Source organism: Manacus vitellinus, unplaced genomic scaffold (assembly GCF_001715985.3).
Source record: "Manacus vitellinus isolate BGI_N305 unplaced genomic scaffold, ASM171598v3 scaffold_5_pilon, whole genome shotgun sequence".
Lineage (NCBI taxonomy): Eukaryota > Metazoa > Chordata > Aves > Passeriformes > Pipridae > Manacus > Manacus vitellinus.
In genome coordinates, this window is record NW_021940682.1 from 11,187,889 (window position 1) to 11,213,062 (window position 25,174).

The window sequence follows — 25,174 nt, forward strand, 5'->3', positions numbered from 1 at the left end:
ATTTGTTATATAACTTCCACCTTGTAAATTACTTTTTTTTTTCCTTTTAAATTATGCTCTGGGGAGAAGAGGGTAGGGAAGGGACAAGGTACACCTCTGAATTAGGGTTTAGGGGGTTGGGGGTTAAAAGGAGCCTAGTGAAATACTTTCCATGCAAACACAGGGAATAGAGCAGGCTCAATAAGGAGAAATTGTCCTGCAGAGACATGCAGAACAAAAGAATTTTAGGAGAGTTTTTGAATCAACTGCATCGGGATTTTTTCAGCCAGATTAAGTGCTTTTGGAAACCTATAGTGTTTGCACCTTTATTTTCCACCTAGTTGGTCCTTTCTTATATTCTTGGGAGGGATCCCATCATCCATTGCATTGTTGAATACAGACAGAAAACCAGTGATGCTCAGTGCTGAATGAATGAACTGCTTTGCTGTCAGTGCTAAAATGTGTGTGGTGATGAGTCTGGCATTCCTCATCCCCTCATATGAAAACACGCTGAGGTCTTTGGGCTGGTCAAGGACTGGATTAAGACTGAAGGCACTGATTATCAAGCCAAAATGAAGGAATGACTGTCTTAAGAAAGAAAGTGGATGTAGCATCTGTAAGCCTGAGAACATTTCTGAACAGCTTCTTTTGCCAGTATCGGAGTCCCTTCACTCTTCCTTTTGCAAGCAGAAATAAAAGCAACAGGGATAAAACCTAGTCAGTGTTTTAGCAACATCTGTCTTCATAAGATGTTGACATGCAGAAACATGGTCCCTTCCTTGTGCCCTTCCTGGATACTATTAACATAGATGTGATATGATACTGTGATGTAATGTCATATAAATCAATCCTTATGCATCCATTGTTGATCGATTAGATGACAACTGTTAACTATTTATCTGGTATTTTTAAATTGATCCCACAGTTTCAGCATCCAAGTTCCTTACAAAGTGCAAATAATCTCAGTGACCTCTATAAATACCCAGTTAAATTGAACTTTTTTCTATATGTGTCACTGGCTTCAAAGAAGCTATGCTGATTTGTGCCAGTTGATACCCTGGCCCAAAGCCTCAGGCTCACAGGGTTCACAACAGAGAGGGGTGTGTAGCCCAGAGGCAGAGGGCAACCACCTCTACTGAGGCAGGCTTTGATTGTAATGTATTAGGAAGATCTTTTAATTACTTTTAAAAATCATAATGTTGAAATAATGACATTTAACAGTTGCATATTCTTCATTTCTTCAGTGCCATTGAAAATAATGAATACTGGATCCTTGAAATCTTGCAAAGGCAGGTAAATTGTTATTAATCATGAGTCATTCATCAATAACTAATTATTCAATTACATTAAGGATAATCTTGTTTTCAGTGAATATCAATCATCAAATGAACTATTGTTTATTTCTAATTCCTAACATCAACACTATTAATTCTGTAATTGCAAGTGTCATGAAATGTCCAGAGCATAATAAAGCATACCTGCCCTATAACCCCTGTATTAAATCAGAATGTCATACTGACAGATACTGTGGCATTGCAAATAAGTCACCTTTTGCAGCCACCTTTTTCCTATTGAAATAGCTGGGATTAAATGAGAAATAAATACTGTCTATGTCCTAGTTAAACCTATTTGGAAAAGTATAAAGAAGCAAACTAATAGTTAGCAGACTGATAATTACAGATGTTTAAAAATAGATACATAACTATTTATGCTGTCTGGACTGTTAATAACTTTGTTTGCCGCTGGACTAAAGCTGAGTTGGGAGAGTCAACCCCTATATGACATTTCCTTGTTTCATGTGGTAGCAGAGGTGGCTCTAATATTCTTAAGTAGTGGAGATTTCACTGGCAAATTTTGTAGCAGATCTTAGGCTTTGTATGTGTGTACAAATAAAGCAATGGAGGTTTGAGAGAGCATTATTGTGCAAGACAAAAACATACAGATTATTCATTATCCAAGCAGTGTAAACAAGATGAGAATAGTTTGTTATGCTGGCAAACAAACAAACAAAAAAGTTGCCTTTTAAAGGACCTTGTAAGGTTTTGCAATGTGCTGTGTTCGTGCTCAGCCCATGTTGGCATATGTTGTCTTTATGAGCTTATGAGTAGTCAGGAAAAAACCCTGCTGTGGGCTGCTGTGCAGGTCCTGCATCCTTTCCACTGTGGTGGTACCAGGCTGGGTGCTACCAGGGGCACTGTCCCCACTTAGCAAAGGTGGAAATGGTGCTTACAAAGATTTTACTAGAGGTTGTAAAGTTCTGGTGGGGGTGGACCTCACCTTCTCAAAGGTAAGAGCCCACTCCCTGGTGGAATAAGAAAAGGATGAATTCATGCAGGATTATCTGCATTTAATAATCTGGAGGCTTAGGAGTTCGTTCAGGTGAGACAGGCTTGCAGGTTGAGCAGGTCTGAATGCCCAGAGCTCAGTGCCAGCTGCTTGGTGCCCACAGTATGAGCCCCAGCAGCACAAACGAAGAGATGGTCATCTGTTCAAAGGCTGATGCCAGTGATCTTTTAATTCCTCTGTGAAATGGAAGTAGACATACCCATCAATGCCCAGCTTTGCTGCTTCAGCAAGGCAAGCTGTTTATATTATTAAAAGTTGGGTAGTTGAATTTGCAAAAGCAGTTTTTCCCCGTCTCATTCAATCTTTCTGCTGCAGCAGTTTCTGTCACTGAGCAGGGTCTGTGTGTGGTGTTAACAGTTGCTCATGGAGAAGGTTGGGGGAGCAGAAGAGAGGGTAGCGAAAAAGGAAGGGCTGACCCTTTTCCATCTACAATCCCCATCAGCCCAAACTGTCCTGCTTTAAGCACAAGCAGCCAGATGCCATGTGAAGCAGCCCTGTGCTCTCCAAGAGCCATCCAGGACTGGTGTTCAGCTCACTCCCTGGTCTGCTTGAGGGCACCTTCAGGACTTGTGGAGTTCAAACCGACCATTTGGGTTTGAACTATCAGAGCCAGCAGGCCTTCTTTTTCTGTTCATCATGCTGTCTGTCTCCCAGATGAGATTCATCACACTGTTAATGAGGACTTAGTGCTTTCTCTGGGCTGTGCTGCTGTAGTGGCAGGGGTATGTCCTGGCCCTGGGTGCAGAGTGTGTGCTACCTCTGTGCCCGGCACTAGATGTGTATTGGCTCAGATCCAGTGCTGGTGAGTGGGCTGAATTAAACTTGCAGGTCTGCTTTCTCACTCCCTGAACTAGCCAGAGCTAAAGCTCCCACAGGAAGAGCCCAGGTTGTTTGCAGTGGAGAAAGACTGTCTGAAAGGACTGCAACTGTCCCCCCACTGAGCTAGGAACAGTCCCAGAGACCTCTGGCAGGAGGCTCATCACACCCAGCCCTTCCTGCTGCCAGGAGGAAGATGCCAGCAATGACCTTGCACGGGAGCCTTCATGCGCTTTGGCTGTTGGCTCCTGGTAATCAAACTTCGATTGTACAGGTACAATGGGAAGAGGGTAAGATTTTGAGGGTGTAAACCCCTGTGTCTCAGTGTTTTAAAGTATGTAAGGAGTCATGTAGCTGTAAAGTTAATGATTGCTGAGATGTCCCTTAGCTCTCTTCTCTATCTGATGCTTGCCACTTCAGTACTGTTGGTGTATCAAAGAACAACAAGGGCTCTGTTTGTTAGATTGATATAGCGGCATGTAGTTTAACTGCTTAATCAACAGTACCGCTCCAGAAGCTCTAATAAGCTTATCCTAATAGCTGCACTCTGGTGGAAAAAGAGATATGGCTGCCCAGCAGAGTGGCAAGTCTAAAAGCAGACCCACCATTTCATGGCTTAGTTGTAGAAACAGAGGGTGGGTGACAGAGACAGTGACATCTTCAAAGTCAGGAGGAGATGTGGGCCAGGCTTTTTGTGCATGACTACCCCTCTTACCCTGTGCCAGCTGGCACTGGGATCATCTGGAAAAGCATATGTTTGACCAGCCCTCCTGCCAGGAGAAGGTGATAGCTTGGGCTGGTTTAAGGAGAGCAAATTAGTAAAGTGCACAGTGAGCAATACAATTATTTCCTTTGTCAGTATGAGGGTTTTTTAGATAACTCCAAGATGAAAATATTGTTCCCTTTTGATTAAACTGTGGTGTGCCCTCGGCCTTGACCATGGAATTCATGGATCACAGAATAGTTTGGGTTGGATCATCAAGTCCAACCGTAACCCTAACACTGCCAAGTCTATCTACACCATGTCCCTAAAGACCACATCTTGTAAATACCTCCATGGATGGTGACTCTACCGCTTCCGTGGGCAACCTGTTCTAATGCTCGATGTTGGTCTTTTCAGAAGGACCATAGCAAATATGTGTGTTCGTCCACCTCTAAACAGAGAGGAAAAGGGAAGTGGTAGCTGGCAAATGTTATCTGAACTCCTTGTTTCTGACTTTCTTAAATTCTGACTTGCTCTAAGACCACAGACAGTTCATGTGGTAAATAGAGCATGCTTATCTTAATGGGTGTTTGAGATTCTCAAATAAAGGGCATTAGGGAAAAGAACATATTATTATGATTTTGTTATATCTCCTACTTTTTCATGACATTATGAAAAACTCGTAGTATTTCAGCATCAGCCTGCACAAATAGTATTTAGTGGTGATATCTTCAGTCATGGGTGCCTAAAGTTAGTCCCCTAACTCTATATTTAAGCACCTAAATAGTTGCTTAGGTTTGTTAAAGGGACTAACCACTGGCAATCTACACCAATGTGAATGAGAGCTTTACATGTTCAGTGCCCTTTAACACAGAAAAAATTATTTATGAGGGTTGTCCCAATCTAGCATCTCATTCAGAGTTTGAATATGGTATGTCGTAGCTGATTTGCATTCAGCATCTAACTGCAAAGAAACAATAGCTGAGTGTCAATGCAGTTTATGCAGTTATCAAAGACAGTTGGTGTCTCTTTGGGGCTTCTGCTTAAATCATCCACTCCAGGAAATACAATTCACATGTTTAGCAATCTTAATGTAAAAAATACTGTATATTTTTGAATAAAGCCAGGCCCTGAAGTGTTTTCTGATTCTAGTATCACTTATCTTTCCCATCAAGGTGCATAGCAGTGAGGGCAGCCAGGCTGTTATTGCTTTTACTGTATTCTAAACACGCACAGGCGTACACACACATCTGTATCTTCAAAATCTGCCAAAAGTATTTGTTGTTGTCTCTAAGAAGGAGTAATTTTCTCCTACAATGTGCAATTTATAGGCACTAGGTTTTGCTGCCTCTTATTATAAAAACAATTCATCTCATTGCAGAATGTGTGCTTAATTATAATTTGCTAATGCCCTTGAGTTTTTTAAAGTCAAAATTTACTGCTCGAGTGTACTGCATCCAATATAATCTGGTGACAAAGCAAGGGAATTAGCTTAAGGAACTGATTTTTCTAGCCCCGAATTTGTGATCTCTGACCCTAAGCAAAACATTTTACCTTTTTCATGAGTCAGCTTTCCCATCTCTTTTTTAAAAAATGGCTGGAGATTACTAGTTGAAAGGTGCCATATTTTTATTTTGTTAAGTGTCAGAGCACAGGATACGTTCAGCACATTATTTATAATGTACAGCTCTGCATTTGAAACACCTCATCATATTTACACTTTTGATTTGGCTTTACTTTTGCTATCGTTGCTAAATGTAAGCCACCCACAGATTATTGCCATTGATGTTCATAGTAGTCTAAGTCATATCAGTGACTCAACCTAAACTTAGTGCTGCTACCAGTCAGTACTGCCAGTGGTCTTAGGGCTCTATCACAGCAAAGCAGCGTGGAGTGAAACCCATTTTTCTCTTGGCTTCTGGTTCAGACCAAACCAACGCGATCCCACTTGCACAGGGCATGTTGTCTGCGACCACGTGGTGCGTGAGTCTTGTCTGCACTCTTCATCAGTCCTAAAGACCTTTGTCAGCTGTGCCAAGGGAGGACAAAAGATGGGGATGTTGTGCACGACAGAAAGCAGAGAGAGAGATCAGCTTTTTTCTCCAAAGACATGAGCTTTCTCTAGTTTGTGGCAACTTCAAGTAGCCTGCTAACAAATCTGCACTGCTGCTTCTGTTGTAGAGGGCTGTGGATGTCATGTCAGTGACTGCTTTCAGAGCAACCCCAGGGGCATTTGAGTGAACATTTTCTCCAACTGTTGACGTCTTGGTGGCCTCAGAAAGCTGGCCCCCTGTGGCTCATAATGGGATGGTGGCTGGATTAGATGAAACAGGGCATTTAAACAAACCACTGTTGTTTTTCAGCTCTTGCATGCATTCCTGCCTACCTGTGTATATATCATATCACATCATGCATCTACATCCTGTATTTGTAGTTGACCGAAAAATATCTTTGATGAGAGTATGCAAAAAACTCCACTATCTTTAAAGCAAAACTGCTCCAAAAACTTTGTTTTGCTGCCCACAGCACTGAAATGTTTTCTTTTACAGCTACAATATGAGAACCACTGGGAGACACTGTATGCCCCGGGGGTACACGTAAACTCCTGACCCTGCTTAAACTGTGTGGCACACAACACTGGGCACACGTCAGCAACATTCATGTGTTAGGCACCACCGTACCAAACCATGTATTATGACACATCATTCATATCCAGCTGACCACAGGCCCAGCAATAATGTTGCAATCACTGGTCCTGATCGCTTCCTGCCAAATAGCAAACACAGCCTGTCCTCCCTAAAAATAGAGAACTTCTTCGCTGCACAGTAATTCCAGCGTCAGCACCAGAATCATACCTCTCCACAGTGTGCTTCAGGCCTTAAAAAAATTTTCTCCTAATTTTTTTCTGGCATAAAGCACAGTTTGGGAAATCTATTAGGGCTATTAATTTTGTTTCAGGGAGCGCAGGGGTGCTAGTGTTTTATTAGCACAGTAGCTCTGCTCAATGGCAACATCTGGTTTTCAGTGAGGTTTCAGGGTTGGTTGTTTTTTTTTTACTCCATTTTCCAGCTGTGTTGACTCAAGTCAGAAGGTAGTCAGCCACTTGTGAGACTGAGGTCTCCAAACACTTAAAGACCTGAGATATTCTTTGAAACTCCTGGATCTTGGAAAATTAGGGCAGAATCTGACAATACCAATTTTTCCTTCAGAGACTTGCAGCACTCACTGTTCTGGTTCCAGCTAGGACCAGGAAATTAAAAATCACATGGAAACTTTTGCAGTGTTTTCAGGAGGTGACTGTAGGTTAGGTCTCCACAGAGGCAGAATGTGCAGGAGGGAGACTTAGTTTTCCCAGGTCAGTTGTGTTGTGTTGTTTGTATATCCTGAAAGATGATTTACCTTGCTCAAGAAAACATGTAAGCCAAAAGAATAAAATCTAGGTTGTCTAGTGCTAAGAATGAGAATGCAGCTTTGGTGTCAAGGCATTAACAATTCATTAGGCTTACCTGTGTCCCAGCAGTGGGGCCAGCCATGAGACAGATACTCTTACAGATAACACCAGCTGCATTTCAGATATGTGTTGTAAATCCCATCCCTTTGGGACTTTTGTTAGCCAGGTGTGGGTACGCACCTGTGGCTCGAGCTCCAACGCAGCAGGGAACGGGGGGCCAGAAGGACGTGTAAAACGTGCACCTCCACGCTCCTCACCAGCTCTCCTGCTCTCTGCTCCCCAGCACAGCCTGGGCCCCAGCCTTCCCCTAGCCCAAGAGCTGTGGTTCCCTGCTGAATCTCAGGGAAAGGCTGAGATACCTGAAAAGCCCTGAGTGCTGGCAGGGTGGCTCGCCTGCTATCTCGTCCACCTTTTCTTCTGTCCTTGCTTCCTTCCCTCTATCCCGTGGTACTCACTTTTAATGCATCTCTCCTGTTTTCTGCTCCTGCATTTTCTCCTTTCCCTGCTCCTGCATTATTCAGCTTTCCTTCTCTGGCAGGTTTTTGTCCTCTCTTTTTACCTCTCAATTCACCATGCTCCTTGTATAGGAGGAAAACAGCAAGCCATGTAGTACAGCCTTGTAAGCCATGACTAATGGCAGAATGAAAGGAAGAGAAGGGAAGGTGGTTTTAATGCTCAGCATCTGAAAATTAAATGTTGGCTTTTTCTGCATTCAGTTTTGGTAGAGACGCTCTAGGATTCCTTATTCCTGTCCCAATTACCTGACTGAAGCAGGAGGCTGTGCCAGCTTGGGATGTGGACTTCAAGTCCAGACTCTACCTCTGTAGCACTCTCCAAGGCCAGAGGAGCTTCACTGATGCAGCAGGAATTTGCCCAGTGCCAAGCATAGGTGGCATCCACTAGCCATGATGCCTCATGTTCTCAGTTTTAAGCATTTAATGTTGCCCTAACTTTTGCCCTATTCTCAACCCTCTTTTTTTTTTTTCATGAACAAAAGCATAGCTGAACTGAGGAAAATCAGTCTGCACAACAGGAACCATTGAGTTGTTTTAGGGTTAAGTTACAACTGTGTTGGTTTTTTCCATGCATGAGTTTTCTTTTTTTTTTTTCCTTTCCCAGACTACTTGAGTCCTAAATTCCCCCTGTAAATCTGCTTTCTGTACCATCGGTTCTCAGAACAATGAACTGCTTGATATACCTGATAAGAGTTAACATGAAAAATGAATAAATCATTTGCTACTCCCTTTTCTTTTCTGCTGAAACTGGGTGTTGGTCTATAAAATGAAGGAAGTTACATTGAGCAGGAAGTTTAAAAATGCTTAGACAGATGTCATTAAAAAAAAAATCAAAATTGGCTTCCTGCCAAGTGTCTGTAATTAAAATTCTTCTTCTTAGTGAGAAAAAAGCAGATGCAAAGGGAGGTTTCCTGTCTCTCAGAGTAGGAAATACAAATAACTGTTAGTCTCGCCTTTGTGTGTGCATGTGTGCACGCATGTGTTTGTGTGAGTGTGTGTCATAGTGTGGGACTCTGATGCTTACTTCTGGAGTGGCTTGTCATAGAAAACTTTAGTCAATACTGTGTGGATGGGTGCCTTATTATTCTATCCTCTTTTTCGTCTTGTTTTTAAATTAGATCTTTGTTGAAAAATAATGTATATAAATTGCCCTTTCTGTATTACAGATCACAGAAATGGCTGCTCTTATGGAAAAGAAGAGTGAATTTCTGTGTGTGGTGTTGAAGGGAGAACAGGATGTGGGTGGGTGTACACATGTGTATATAGCTATACTCATCTATATACATCATATAACTATAGCTGATAGCTATATTAACTTAGAAACCAATGCAATTAATGTCATGCAACTTCCTAGCATCCATGGAAGTATAGAAATATAAAACTGCTTCTATCAGTATAACTTTTTTTTTTCAGTACAAGCATCTTTAGTTTGATATAATGCCTTTACATTATATTTTAATTTTATTTCTTGTCTGATACTCAAATTCTAAAACAGTCTATTAGCCAAATTAGGCAAGTCTGCCATCAGGGGATGTGCTCTATGACTTGGTTCTGTAACCACTGTTTAAAAGGGGCTGATTCCTTTTCTCTTCTATGCAACTTACACGACGTACAATCCATTTACTGTGTTTTTTTCAGACATTGCACTGAAGTTTGGAGTTTTGTTTCTTTTTAAAAAGAAGTTCTTTTTGAGGAATGGCAGACAAGGCATGTTTCAGTGTTGATCCATGGGGATGTTGCTAGAGCAATACCCCTTGGCAGTAGCACTAGTTTGTGTAGTGCGTGTTCTGTTTACATATCTGGATGGGGTGTTGTTTGCTGCTTTTAGAAGCCTCGTGTTTACACAGGACAGATGTACTGTATGGTTCTTCCACCAGCACTCATAACCAGCTTTAGTTATTGTATATCTGCATTAGTTATTGTATACCTGCATTAAGATGTATTATAGCATAGATACAGTTCCCTGGAAAAAGTGTCCTGGTAATATTGTTTATTCTCCTCACTGTATTGGGACAAATGGCTCCAGTGAAAGGAGGCAGTAAATGTTGGCTTGTAGTTTTCCTGATTTATTGTGCTATCCAGTGTCTTTAAGTAGACTATGCTTGAATTTGCCTCCAATTCTGAAAGTCAGGTATAACCCCAGCACTGTTCATCCATCAGTACATACTGCTCTAGCACATATCAGATAATATGTGATGACTGTAGGCATACTTCTCCTTTTCCATGAGTGCATGACAATACAGAGGGATAGCTTAATTCTACTGCTGTTTTCTTCAGGACTCCACAACCGCTCAGCTTCTGTTTGTGGGCTGACTGGTCTCAATGAAATTATTTTTCTGCAACAAGAACCACCACTTATATTGATAAACCCTGGCTGACCGCAGTATCAGAAGCTGGATGGTATGCTGATGCCATGTGTACTGACCTTTGTAAACAACTCTTCCATGATTTTGACATCTTTGAGTGCTCCTGGAAAAACTTCCCTTGGAACAGATAACAGAACTTACTTCTCTACTTTGAGTTGCCAGATTATCTGGCAAGAAAGCTGCTAAAGAGAAGTTCTGAGAACAGCTGAAAAAGAGCAAGAACATGCCTGCTGCAAGCAATAGAGCAACTGGTACCCACTGAGCAGTAGTAGTGGTGGTCTGAAAACGCGGGAGAGGAACATGCACATGTGTGTCCTATGGATGTTGCGGTGCTGTGAGAGCAAAGAAGAGCTCTTAACTGCTCAGAGGAATATAGAGGGGCTAGTCAGAATGGTCAATGAGTAGTGCAGGCTCTAGAGATGAGAACAGGTTACAAAAGCTATGCCCAAGAATGCTGTTAGAGACTTTAGCAACAGCTAAGTTTATAGTTCTTTCAGAAAATGAAACAAACTCACAATCCATTTTATAGCACAGCCCAAGGCTATAGGTAATCCATCTCTGCCAATCCTAGGATGACCCCAGTAAACACATGTTGAAAACCAACATTGCAACAAACCTTCTTGTTTCTGTTGAGATCCAGAGACCCTATGAAAAGGTAGGGAAGGTAAAACGTATGGCACTAACCATGAGAAATTCCTTGTTGTTCTTCCAGTCCTGACTCTATGCTTTTCTGGATAGCAGTTTGCCTAAATCTGATATGATTGGGTTTGAAGTTATCTGGGGGAAGACTACCAAATGCACCTTTCAGAGGTCCCAGGCAATCCACTGGAGAGGTTTTATTTCTGCTTCCCAAGTGGAAAGGGGAGCCACAGCAGGATTAAGTGGCCTCATCTGTGGCAGCACCCACAGCTCCCAAATTCTCATCTGATGCCCTACATGACTAATCAGCAAATGCTTAAACTTTTGCTTTGCTTTAAGCTTCTGAGCCATTACATGGAAAAGATAAGGTAGTCTCTGCTGTTGGCAATGGTGACGTTCTCTTATGCTTCCCTCTGTAGTGGTGTGGTATTGTCTGCATTTGGGGAAATGTACTGTGAGGGGAGGAAAATGGGGAGTTTTATTTGGGGCAAGCAGAGGGAAGTCTGATCCTTCTTCTACTAAGTATTAAATAATACACCAATGGTTTTCACTCTTGTGCTGCTCTGCTGCAGACATTTTGCAAGCAGAGAAGGAAAGCAATGGTGTTTTTTGTTTTGACAAAGCATTTTCATGAGCATGGCTGCCCATTGAAGACATCTGTTTAAGTTCCCACCCCGAGATAACAAGCAGATCTGGGCAAATATTTGAGACTGCTTTTTTCTGGCAGGTTTGCTTACGTTTCATACACATGAATCCAGGGACAAGTAGCAGATGCCCTGAGGAGGCCTAGCCAATGCTTTCAGCTGAAATGTGTGTTTTGTGTCCAGTGCATTCTCAAGGAGCTCTTCTGAGGAGTTCTGAGTAAACAATAAATCTCTCCACAATGGAATTTATACTGAGTGAATTATCAGGGTTAAAAAAATATTCTGTTGCTTTGAGCTCTTATCTTTGTTTACCGCATCGCCAAGGACAGTGACCTGCCTTTGTGCCCTAATACTGAACTGTCAGCAAGAGAGACAGGAAATGCTGCCTTCTCTATAGGCTCAGCATATAGGCTTAATGAGAAAAATAACATCTCAGCAGCAGTTGTTGGTTTTACTCAGTTCAGTTTATTCTGTTTTGTTGTCTTACTTCAGTAAACCTAGATAATCTTAGAGAAAGGCCTTTGTGCCAAGTTTCTGAACTCTAATTTAATGACCTTCGGATATTTAAACATTATTAAGACCAAGTCAAGCTGACAAAAGAGTCTATATTCCTTTCATTTCCCACCAAGCTGAGCCTGCTGCATCCTGTCTGGAGCCTGATCGTGCGCAGCACTCTCTGAACACGAGCCATCTTTCAGCTTTAGTGAGGAAGGAGTTCACCAACACCAAGCAAAGCACTGGCTCTGTCCCTCACTGGAGTAATCTTGGGTTCACAGGAAACCCCACCACTCCTGGATCACCTGATTAGTAACTCCCCTCAGTGAAGTAAGAAATGCATGATGGAAAAAATAGTCAAATAGGGAAGAACCGTCCAGGATGGAGCAGAGATGTGCGGGTAGCACCGCATGTAGTGGAATGGCATTGCCTTGTCTCAACAGCCCACCCTCTGGATTTTGGGGAGCATGGGACCTGAGAGCAGCATGAGCCTGGCTTCTAATTCCTGACACTGGCTGCAGGAATCCATCGTGGTGTCTGCTCAGGGACCACTTTTGGTGCAACTCCTCTTGCAGAGGTCTAATAGCAGCAGTAGTTTCCCTGCATGGTTCTCACTTCATAATTTGAGAGGTCAGAGGTGCACGGAAGAGGGAGAATTCCCATGGATCTCAACCTCTGTTTGGAACCCAAGGACAGCATAGATTAACTTTGAAGGCAGGTCCCTTAAACTTCAAATTACAGCTATTTTTTCCATGCTAAGGTAGGCAAACGCTGAGTTCCTTGGCTGGTGTGTGGGTAAGTGTATAACACTTATTACAACTTTTTTCCCCCAGCAATTACACATCGTAAAGCAAGCTTTAATCACAGGTTAGGTTCACTTCTTTATTTATGCAGAAGGAATGTGTAAAATTTCTGTTCTGGTAGTCTGTCCACAATTTTGTTTTCCATTCAAGACTTACCTTTATTTTGTATAATATCAGTATTAGCTGCCAAGACTTGACCTTACTCATGACATAAAATCTTTTCTTAAAAAAAGCAGGGGATTTGCTGTTAGTGCCACGTAATGATCAGGCTTTAAACAGGAGCATCATTTGCAGCCGTCCACTGAGCATGCCAGCAGTATCCACACAATCTCACGATTAAGGTTTATCGGTCTTATTAAGAGTGCTGAAGGAGAGGAAGAGACTTTCCCAAATTTGCTTAGAAGGCTGCATCAGGCCTTGACCTTCTGATAACAAGCCCCATGGTTGTGCCACGCAGTAGCTACTCCCCGCACTCCTCCTGCCCTCGCAATAATGTGCCTGGAATCTGACCCCGCATTTCTTGCTGTCATGTTGGTATCAGCTGGAGATAAATGAAGCCTTTTGTTAACTTGTTCCTTGCTTTGCAGGGTGCTTTTCTCTTCTGCTTTAAAGAAGAGCCAATGGTGATGTGGCACTGAGGCAGAGCTACATATAGGCACTGTCAGCATGGTGTTTGTAATATACTGGTCAAAGCATCTCTTATGGTAAAAATGAGGAAAGACTCCATTATAAGGAACACAAAAGGGATTTTTTCTATCAAGTTCACTGGAAGCAAGGAGCAAGCTGTCATCTTTGGCTCTTCAGCTCCCAGCCTGTGCAGTACCAGGGAGCAAAAGCGGTGACGTGCATATGCAGAACACAAAAAAAAAGTCTTCCCACATCCTGACCTAGATAAATAGGACTTGGAATGAATTTTCTGACTTTGTAGCACTGACACTTTGAATCTTCTGAGATTTAAAGATTATATATATTTTTTAGTCATTTTTATTCCACTTCAAATAGATGGATGTGTTACAGAGAATGCACATGTACACGTGTGTGTGCACATGAAGAGAGGACAAAAGTACTAATACCAATCTCTCTTAGTGTGCTGTCATGTGAAATAGGAAATGAATGTGCTAGCAAAAGCAGTGGATATGGACAGAAGTGCAAGATGCTCTGGCTCTTTTGAGCTGGATCACAAATACCCTGAGACTTAAGGCAAGGAAAGCCGTGAGGTTGCTCCAAGTTACACTGGCAGAAGGCAGGTCTAAGTATGCAAGAGGTGCAAAAGGGGATCACATCCCCTTGCACTTTTTACCAGCACATTTCTTACAAGAGGTGTAATGCAGACAGAATATGAGAATATGATCCCAAATAACCTGCTTTCAAAAATCTTTTCTTTCATAATTGAGCCAACCTCCCCCCTGCTTTTTTTTTCTTTAGTGCGATCTAAGTAATATATGACTGAGGCTATGATGGGGGCTATCGAGATATTGCAAGGTGTCATTTAAACCAGAGCAGCAAAGTTGAAATAGCAGAAACATACCATTGGCTTTTTAATTATCCTGCCTTTTTGCTAAAAAGTATTGTAGATTTCTTTATACACATAGAAGTAAAAGAAATAATAAGCACCCTTCATCAGTCAGATAGTCTCTATTTATACATCAGGGTAGGTGTGAGAAGCAAGAAGTCCTGTTTTTTCCCTGATTTTTTTCTTCCTGGTTTTAATTTTTTTACTTTTAAATTAAATTTCTTCATTTAGAATCACACAGATGTTTAGGCTTCAGCCATAGATAAGTGGGTCTCCATTTAACAGCAACGACCAAAATTTATCTTTCTTTTCCCTCTCTCCCCCTCACTTCCTCCCTTCCCCACCTCCCCCTAGAACTCAGTAGAAACAGAATGCTATATATAGACTCAGCACAGTTCCCTCTCCCCCCTTCAATTACTTTGCCTGCATGTTTCAATTTCGTTCTGTGTCAAACTTTGCCAAGGTACCAAATTTGGCATTTTCAAGAGGAGGTTGGATAATCCCTGAGGTCCCCCCCTCGTAGTAACACCCTGCAGCACCTCCCACCCCCCCAAATGTGTGCTACAATACTGTGGGCACTCTGAGGGGCAGCTCACACTTTTCTGATGTTTATTCACATGAAGTTCCTGGTCTTGTACACTTTTTTTCGTTTTTTTAAAAAAGTCTATGTGATTTTAGACCTGCACTAGCAGCAGATGGCCAAAGGGCAGGCAGGGATGGCCCATGGTGCTCTGTAAATGGAATATTACCGGCATCCTGCCATCACGCTGCAAGTCTCTGGTGTTTGTTTTGTATTCTCTCAAATCACTCAACACTGAAGTCAGGTGTATAACCCGAATCTCATATTTCATTATTAAAACAATAGACAACCAATAAAAAAAGTAAAGTAAAAAAGGTTTCTAGTTGAAAAGGTAAAACTGAGAACATGAATCCCAGTTCAGAAGCCAGAAGGCATATGAAGTTCAAAATACTGTTATTTGTCATAAATCTCATGTGTTTTCCAGCCAATTTCTAAGTATGTTGGGGCCTCACTCATAATGTTTGAGTGATCAGGGTTGGTAATATGCTAGCTGCTCTCATGTGTGTGACAGGCCCTTTACAGAAAAAGCCTACAGCTGTGCTTCATCTTGGTACTTAGAAAATCCCTCCCCACAGATTAGCCCATCTAAGATATCTATAGGTCTTTGTGCCACAACTCGTGCTAAAAGGGCAAAGGATACCATCCTTTATTAGTTATTTTATATGGGCAAAGCTGCTAGTGAACCCACTGCAGAACACTATGGTTTATGCACTTTTCTGGCTTAAAAGTGCTTTTTTGTGTTGAATGATTCTATGACATGTCAATTTGTGGGTGCCACCTTTGTGTCTCAATGGCATCTGGATCCAGTGGCCTCCCTGTCAGGGCTGGCTCATACCCAGGTGGGTGCCACTGTGTTGGCCAGGTTCCCCTGCACTTCAGAACTTTTGAGACTTGATGCAGGATAGAGCTTTGAAAAAGACAAATAAAGAATAAAATACTGAACATTAAAGTAGTGTGGCCATAAGTGAAAAGGCAGCACAAAGGCGAGGTGTTGAAAATTGTAAAAATAAGAGTATCCTTGGAAATACAGAGGTAAATGAGTGAGGTAGCCAGGCCCTGAGACAGGAAAGGATCAGGTTTAAGAAGCGAAAGTATTTTTGAGAAACCAGCAAGAAAGAACAGCAAATTGGTCTTCACACCAGGACGTTGTGGGACTGTGAGGTAATAAATAAATAAAGGCCAAAGCAGCTTACTCATAAAGCAGAAGAAATGAGCAATACTTTCCATTTGCCTTCCCTGTAAAGTCTTATATCATCCTAAAACATGCTGGAAATGACCTTGTTCAGACTACAAATGAATTCTCTATTTTCTCACTGCTGACCCTGTGACTTCATCCTGCAGCTTTTTGAGTTGTGCTTTTGTTCCCCTTCACTCCCATGTGCTCGTAAGGGCCAGTGAGTCAGTACACGTGGAAAAGCTTCCTGCTCATGGCAGTACCCGGTGCCCCCCCAAACAGCTGCACTCCCCAGGCTCTGTTCTCAGCTGGTGCAAATGGGTGCAGTTTGTCTGACTCTGTGATTCAGGTCTGTGCTAAAGGAGACCATGAAAGATGTGGTCTCCTGAATCGAATACTATTCTTTATAATCTCTTCTCCAATATGCATCTTTAAACATCAGAAAGACCCCGGTCTCGGTTTCTTTTCTTGTCTTCTCCTCAGTTTTTGTGGATCACTTGGACACTGATAATTGCAAAAGAATTCCAGATAAAAATTTAAAGTTTTGTTTGTACTTCTTGGGATTAAGGACAGGAAGGCTCTCCTTGGGGAGGCCCCGGTGGAGTTTTTCCACTGGAAACATTCCCACAACTTGGGTACAGTTTGAGTGTCATTATAGAGGTCCAGTTGGACCTTGAATAACCTACTGTGACTATCTGTGTAATCAGGACCAAGTCATTGTGAGAAGTAAATCATAAACAGATGGACAGTCGTGCCGTGCTGCTCTACAAAGGATAGAGGAGAGCAAAGACACAAAACAGCACCAGAACATGACACCATGATGGCTTCACTAAATCTAAGCGTGAACAGGCTTAGGAAAATTTCTGTGTTCCCAGATGGAGAGAGATAGAGTAAGGGAATAAAAGGAAAGAAATCCTTGAATAGGCATCTGTCAGGATTTGTTGCAGACAGCTTTATCTGAATATCTAGAGAGGTTTTTCATAGGTTAGTGTCATGGTAGCAGACACCCCTGCTCACAGCCAGCTCCCCACTGAGCTTGTGGTAGTGGGTTTTCGACTGACCTATGGTTTTGTTTTTTTTTAAAAAGGTCTTCTTCATGCACTGGAGGAAGAAAACACAAAAACTGTTTCAAGTACTATCAATTTTTTTCACATACCAGTTGCAAATTGCTTTGTTGTATCCAAGGCAGTCAGCACTTTCCAGAGGGAGCAAAAGAGGAAAAGGCATTGAATAGCTTTGGTTAGAAAATATTTTTTTTCCCTTTCTTTTTCCATTTTTCATCTTTTCAGTTAAACTTGAGAAGTTTCAACAGGAACAAACTTTTCCTTTGTGCTTTGTAGAAAGGACACATGCTAAAATTTGGAGCTATGACTGGACATGGCTTTTACCTGTAGATTTTACTTGTATTACCTGTAGGAGATGCAGAAGTCTACAGCAAGCTTTGACACCAGAAACATTTTGCATTCTGTACTGTTAGTAACATCAGTTTCTCAAGGACAGGCTGGACCGTGAGTTACAGTTTTGACAGCTGAAACCAAACAAAGCTCTTTTTTGTTTAAGACATATTTAAATGCCGTGCAATGGATTTATTTCTTTTTTGGTCACTTTAAGTCTATGCATTCAGAGCAGTATTTGCCTATTTATGAACAGGAGTCACACTGAGGCTGAAAAAAAAATCAGGCTACTTATGAAGGCTTCAGATGGTGAGTGCTCAACTCTTAAGGTTGTAAATTGATGGTCTCAGTTTTCAGCACCTCTGCTGGCCCCTTGTGCAGAGGGAGGGAGTATTTACCAAGAGCACCTCATACGTGCATTTGGAAGATGACCAACTAATTAATGTTTGCTAAACGCTTCGTGAGCCTCAGGGGAAAAACAACCACAGAAAGGCAAAGTCTTATTGTTGTCCTACTGCACCTAATGTACATAAAATGTTTTCAAGGCATCAGGCACAACATAAATGTTGTATGGTATTAAAACTGACCTGCCCTTGTCGGAGCAAATAATAATTACGCTGAGTGATGAGAGAATCTTGCAGTTTCTTTGCTATGAATGTTTGCCTGTTTACTAATTCAGAAAAGGTCTCATCCAGCAATTGCTGAAGCCAATGACTTAAGCAGCCAGTGGCTCAAGAAGGGTGAATTACAGAAGTAATTTATTTTGTGTAAAATCTCCTGATCTCCTCATAGGTTGGACTGTGCTCTCTAGGACATATTTCCCCAAGTTGCGTGCCTGGAGCTGAGTCACCTCTCAGTCTGTAAGGCTGATATAGAGTTGAAGAACGACCAAAGATGACCTCACTTCATAGCCCGTAAGATAGCCTCTATTTGCAGAATGAAAATTCATGCTGATGCCCTTTAATATAAACATAACGTGAGGAAATGAACATTTGATTAAACTAAACACACGGGCCTTTTATATGCAAGGCCCTAATTTAAAGCACTGTCACCTCCATACAGAAAATACCAGCTGGAGCAGGAATGATTAAATTAAATCATCTGGCTCTTATGTGATACCATGAATGTCTGCTGAGAGGGAAAAAAAAAAATCCCTCCTCTTTATTCCTGTAGATCTGCAGCAACCATCAAGGGACACTTCCATGGCAGGAAGGATTAAGTCTTGCACGAACTTCAGTGGTTAATGTGCTTTGGACTGGTGACATGCCCTTCGGACAGACCTACCCCAGTTTTATAATTCTCTTTCTCAGCCTTTTGGGCCTCTGGCAGTCCTTTCTCCTGTTTAATTTCCTCCTTGCCTCCCTCCCACTGGGATCCTTCACCATTCAGCATTTCTGCCACCCAAGTAGAAATTTTGTGTCAGACAAGTGTAGAAAGAGAGACTTTGAGCCTCGGTGGGCTGCAGAGAGAACCGGGGCCGATTTCCTGGGGGCTGAGTGTTTTTTAAGGAGGCAAGAAAGAGGCAATGTCTGTACCTCTGATGAGCTTAGCTTGCTACAATGCATGGCCAGGGATTATACCCCATCCACAAATAGTTGGAGCTAGGCAAACATCGCATACAGGTAGGGAGCCACTTCTAGAGGGGAGCTATTCTTCCCCACCCAACTAAGTAAAAAAATAAAAACTAGTGTAGTGAGGGCACTTGTGTATGAAAAGCTGCCTGGCTTGGCAATATCAGCACACTGGGGACCTGGCCCTTCCTTCATGACAGCAGAGTACTCCAGGCACCCAGTCTCACAGTTATTTAATTGATTTTCATTTGAGGGCACACAGTTCTCTTGGCATGGGAATCTGGGATTAGGTAAAGTTGACGAATTTACAAAACCAAAATTGAAACAAGTTTTTTTTTTGTTTCTTTTCATTTGTAACTTGCCTCATAAAGGATTCCCTTAGCGGTTTTCTTCTCTTTTCCTGACTTTCTTTTTTTTTCCTGGATCTTCTACCTGATGGCACTCATTCTGTTCTTGCTGATTGCCATGTGTCAGTAGTAATGTAGGTGGAAGAGAATTTCTGACTGTTTTGGTTGCAGCTTTTATGTTTATCTGTTTGGTTTCGGGACACTGTTCAGTTTCAGGAAGTATTTTTATCTCACAGAAGTTTCCTTGTGAACAGTGATGCTACAAAGACTTCGTTTTAGCACTGTGAAAGCCACTGGAGGTAATGCAGGTCTGTCTTCTGTCAGGAGCTAAAGTCTTTGATTCAAAAAGCAAAGTAGCATTAAAGTAAGTTGACATTGGTGTAACCTTATACCTTCTGGCTCTTTCCCCAGCACTATTTGGTGCATACTTAGAACCGCATTTTCCTCTCCCTTACACTGATACAGCCCCAGGGAGCTCTGTGGATTTGCACCAAAGCAAGGGAGGGAGTTTGGCTGCAAGGTCTGCGTGTAATGTGGTTATCAGTGTGAAACTGGTGCACCGGCCTTTCCCACCAGCTCTGAACGTGGCCTTCAAATCAGCACCTTCTTCTGTCTATGCTGAGTGGACTTGCATGGTAGTAAACCCAGAGAGAGGTGGAATTAGAGGTGATGGTGACTGGTAGGTGACTTGAACAGAGATCTGTAATACTAAATTTATTTGGCACTCACAGTCTTTAGGAGGAGCTGGGAAGAATTTGTTTGACATGTCTGAAGCACTTCGTGTTGTCACATCTTGGGAAGTGCCTCAATGAGCAAAGTAACTTTCCCAAACCCAGTGAGCATCCACTGAGGGTGGGGGTGAGAGTCTGACAAACTTCCATTTGAATGACAATCCAAGCAGATGAGAAAAGTGGTAGGTAACCCACATGGAATAAAGGAATAAAAAAAAAGCTTAGGAATATGTGTTTTGGATAGCCTTTCCTTGCTTCTGGGAAAAGAGGCATGAGGGGATGGAGCTGAAGACTGGGTTTAATGTTCATTCCTGAGAGTATCTGAGAAGGCACAGAGCTGCTGATAGAGGCTTCAGTGCTACCAAGGTGTGCTCTAAGAATTTCAGAAGTGGTAGGCAGTTTAGAAAGCCTCTTACTGCCACATCTTAATCTGGAAATCAGGCTTGTTGTCCTATTTTCCATTCCTGAACCTTGTCCTTGATTCTATAGTCAAGAATTTAATATTTTACTGAAAGATTCTGTAGGCCTCTGTCACTAGAAGTGGCTAACAGGCACTTGGTGATTTTAGGCAGGCTCTTTTCTGTCCTAAGGCAACAACTTCTACCATGAGCTGCCTCTCAGAATGAGTGGGATTCAGGAGCTTCAGGGTCATGTTTCCCCAACAGCATGGGCTGGTTCTGCCTGGTGCCATGCCTCAAAGGGACATCTCACTTGGCAGGTGCAGGCTGAACCACAGACAACAGAAAGAAAGGATTTACAGTAAGAAAGAATTTGCAGTAAATATTGCATGAGGACTGTCTTAAGCATTTTTAGGTGTTTGGTTCAAGTTCTGAGGATAAAGCTAAAAAATTTTACTTCATCAACTTTATCCCTATCTTGCTGCCTGAGACTGTAGGGGGGTTTTAGTTTGGTGCTTTACAGGTATTCCAGCATGGTGTCATAGAAGTGGTAAAACATGAGACAAGCTTTCTTTAAGCAAGTAAAAGATAGGTTTCTGTTAAACCATCCCAACCCTTTTTTTATTGATCTACATTTTGAGTGCTGTCCTGGCTCTAACTTTTCCTTTCTTGATATGGTTGTTGGAAGGTTGTCATGGGGCAACCCTAGTTTGACATTGTACTTCCCGGTCTTGCATTTCTTCCCCTCTCAGAAGCTGAGTGAGGCACACAAGCTCTAGATCTGTTAGGGGATGAGCAGCTCCTAGAGGTGACCATAGAGGTCAAAACTGCAGGCAGATTCCTTGATCTATCGGCAGCTTTTGATCCATTTGATCAAGAAACATTATTGACCTGTTTGTGAATGGCTGTTGTCTGAATATCTCTTTTGGCAGTTTGAAAGGGGGGTGGGTGAGAGAAATCAGGGGTGATGCTGGCTTGTTTTTGACTCCTATCCTATTGCTATCCAAAGTCTACTTTTTGGGGGAGAGCCCATGTGGACTATGTAACTATGCCTACACAGATAACTCATGGTCTGCCTCTGCACGTCATCTCTCTGACATGGACTTTGTCACAGCCACATGAGGCATCAGATCTGAATTGCAATTTCTCAGAAACCTCAGCTGGTTCAGTATCAGGCCATGACTCAGCAGCACTTGTTATGAGGAATGTGGTCTCGCAGACTTTGCTGCTTCCAAATTGATTTCAGGTGCACGTCACACTGTCAGCTACACAAAATTTTCTCTGTTTTTTTTTTTTTTTTTTTTCATTTCTGGATGCTGAGCATTACTAGACCGTGACCAATAGGATAAGTGGAAATCTCTTATTCACTGATGTGTACTTTGAATTGCCATTCCCAAAACGGAGGCAGTAAAGGAGGATGATCTGTGCCTCACTCATCAGCTACTTTGGGGAAAAGTTAGTATCTCATCTTCAACTGTCACTGAAGATTGGTTCATTCTGGACGTTGTATGGAAGCAACTGAGGTGCAGGCATATGTTCCCTTCTGCTGACTTGGCTGTGGTGATGCTAACCACAGCCAGCAAAGAAGAACGAGCAACTGGTAACAGTAACATCTCAAACTGCAGCAGAGTGATTGGCCAGACCGCTCCTGTCAGCACTTGTATTTCCTTGCTGTTCATTGAAGAATTAAAAGTTAACTGAGGGTGGTGGCAAAAAATAGGTTTGCCTGCCTAGAAAATGCTAAAACCGATACTGAAAAGCAGAGGTGGATCTGAAGGTAGTTATCTCTCTTGGAATTTATATGGGGATTAAAACACGTGTCATCATTGTAGCATGTAGGCAATTTTATAATCACTGCTGGTATTTCACCTCAGGGTACTCTGTGGGATGAAGAATTAATTTTCCATCTTTTTCTAAGGAATAAAGGCCTGTGATATTCTGTCAGTCATAAAGGAGAGTTTGCAGCCAAACTAGATGCTTTCTGGCCCTCAACGGTGATTAGACGGTCTGGGATTAGTAAGGGTGTACCATCACACCACTGGAAATCAAACTGGGGAAACGTGTGCAGAGAAACACCTCAAGATGTTACATGGCCATTCACTTCCACATCAACAGGAAAAGACGCTACAAGGCTATGCAAAGCATAAGAAAAGCTGATGTGCAAAGCAGTGACTGCAAAATTAAAATATAGGATGGTTTACTATATGCAACGTCTTTCCTTCACCCCATCTCTACCTGTTAAAGACAAGAATCTTTCTTAGTGAAAAAATACCTCATCTTCAGTACAAGGCAATTTATACTTTTTGTTGTTGGTTTTGTTTGGTTTTTTTTTTTTTTTTTTGCAGGGGGTTAAAGTGGCATGTTTGCACAACACCAACCCTCACCCCAGCAAACCTGCCAGCAGTTGATAGATATAAATAGGGACATTTAGGGAGAAAAGCATATTTACGTTCCTTTGAAATGTGCTTGGCTAAAGGCATATTTTTAAGAGAGGGAGTGGAAAAACAAATGGAAAATATTTTCTTTGAAAGGGAAAAAAAAGCAACAAACTGTCCTTCCTAAATAGAGATGCTTGGCTGATGTGTACTTTACGCAGCTGTAGGTCAGACCTTGCAAACAACTACTAAATTAGGTCCAGCTACTTTGATGCTAAAAGCATGGAAGTGCCAGTAATTAAGTTGCATCAGATGTAGGAAATGACTGATGTGTCTTTTGTGCTCACGATAGCAGAGTTCACTCTGCTGCCATTTGACTGACCCCCCTTTATGTAAGCAAAAGGAATTTTCTTTTAAGGAAAATCAGCTGTTTTTACACCTTTGTTTTGTTTTCTGAACTGCTAATCCCCTGAAGGTATAGAAGCTATTTGAAAGAGCAAGTCAAAGCTCCAGTAATTTAGTGTTATATTATTTGCTGATGTATGGTTTGATTTAGTGGCTACTTATTATATCAGGTTACCATATAATTATCTTAATTATTGACTCCAGAAGTAAGTAGAGGGATTATGAGAGAGACAGAAAGGCCCAGTGGAAAGAGCATGGTTCAGAGAATCGAACACATCTTGGTGTGCTCTTGGCTCCACCACTCATTTTCTCTGAGCCTGAACTCTTCCCTCAGCCAGCCTGGCCATGAAATCAGGATGGATTGCAGAGACAGGACTCAGATGCTTAGCCAGGATTCAAAGAGATGCAGGAGAGCAGTATAAAAAGAACAGAGGAAGGTTCTGAAAGACAGTTGTAAAATTAGCAGAAAAAATAAAAGAATACTCACCACAGCATGCATTTGTGTCAAGGAGATGTGGGCATGGAGAAGGGTGGTTTTGCCATGAAGGCTTGAAATTTGAACCTGCATTTCCAGCCTCTGCTACTGATTCTCCCACCAACTCCCCCCTCCAAAGTTACACAGCCCTCAGCCCTCTTTCTGCAAAATAAGGATGATAAAAATCATCCTCCTGTCTTTGGTTTTAGCCATCAACATTATTGGAGTACAGTTCCTCACACAGCCTTCAGCCTTCAGCCATGGTTCTCATGACATTGTGGCCATTTTTGGCTTTTAGTCTCCTAGTCCTTTGTCTGATAACCATTGACCTAAGCCAAAGGTTTGAGTTAGCAGGCACCACTGCAATATAAAAAAGGCTGTCAGGGCAGTCCATACTTCCTGTATTGATAATATTTGACATATACTGACAAAATACTTCATCTATGGACAAGCTGAGTTGTATCTTTTTCTCTAAGAGAGGAGCAAACGTGCTGGTTCTGTTCAGCCTGTGCAAATTACTTTCTCTGGTGTTGCTTTTCTTTCCTGAGCCAAAAAATGGGGATAATAGGATGTATCTATTTCCTTCCTAGAAAAGATCAGCTAATGTGAAATGGCGCATGGTGGCTTAGTGCTGAATAAGTGGGATACCCTAATCCAGCAAGGTATCCTTGTTCTATTGTACGCCTTTTCTGCATACCATCTGGAGTTGTTCTCTGCTTAGTATTTTCAGTATGTACCATATGTTTTTGCATGAAAATTCAATAAAATATGCATTATACATGAAAAGTGCTGTAGTAAATAAAGGAAGGATGGAATCCAGTCCCCTTTGTGAACGGCAGGGGCCCCAAATCTTCATAAAAGGTTTAGTCTAGTCTGACGTCTGTGCTTTTCTCCAATTTACTCTGTGTCAGTCTTTAGGAGATGCTCTAATTTAAAACAAAACTCCACTTTCCTGATGAGGTTATTCGATGTTCTTTGGCTGCCCTCTGCTGAGAGCACTGAATAAGACAGGGAAAATATCCTCTTTCCAAGGAAGGTTACATTGGAAGAAATTCCCGGTTTATCCATGTGCTGAGTTCTGTCACTGCTGCTGGTGGTCACCCGTGGTTTGGTGTCTCTCATTGTCTCTTTGCTTCCAGAGTGAAAAGTCTTCTGAGCTACAGCCCTATTCAGGTTTTAGTGCCTACCACTCATTGTCAAGGGCTGGGTGGCTTTGTACACTTATGAAAATGTGGGTTCAGGCATTGACCACTATGCAGAATTAAGCATTAAACAAGGGGTGGCCGCAGGAGGAAACAGACTTCTCTACCCAGGCACTATTGCAGTCCTGCCAGGTGGGATTTGAGCTGTACCTCAGCACCCCCCTTCTTGGCAGAGCAATTTGCCACTGTCTGCCGCTCCTCATCGGGGTGCCCATTTCTTCCAGTGCCACTTCCACCCCTCTACAGGCATCA

General features: G+C 42.2%; 1 protein-coding gene across 3 annotated transcripts in view; it reads left to right on the forward strand.

Moving 5' to 3' along the window:
- TBXAS1 (thromboxane A synthase 1) overlaps positions 1–25,174 on the forward strand; it is a 252,202-nt gene that overhangs the window by 218,843 nt on the left and 8,185 nt on the right. The gene's annotated exons all lie outside the window — the stretch shown is intronic.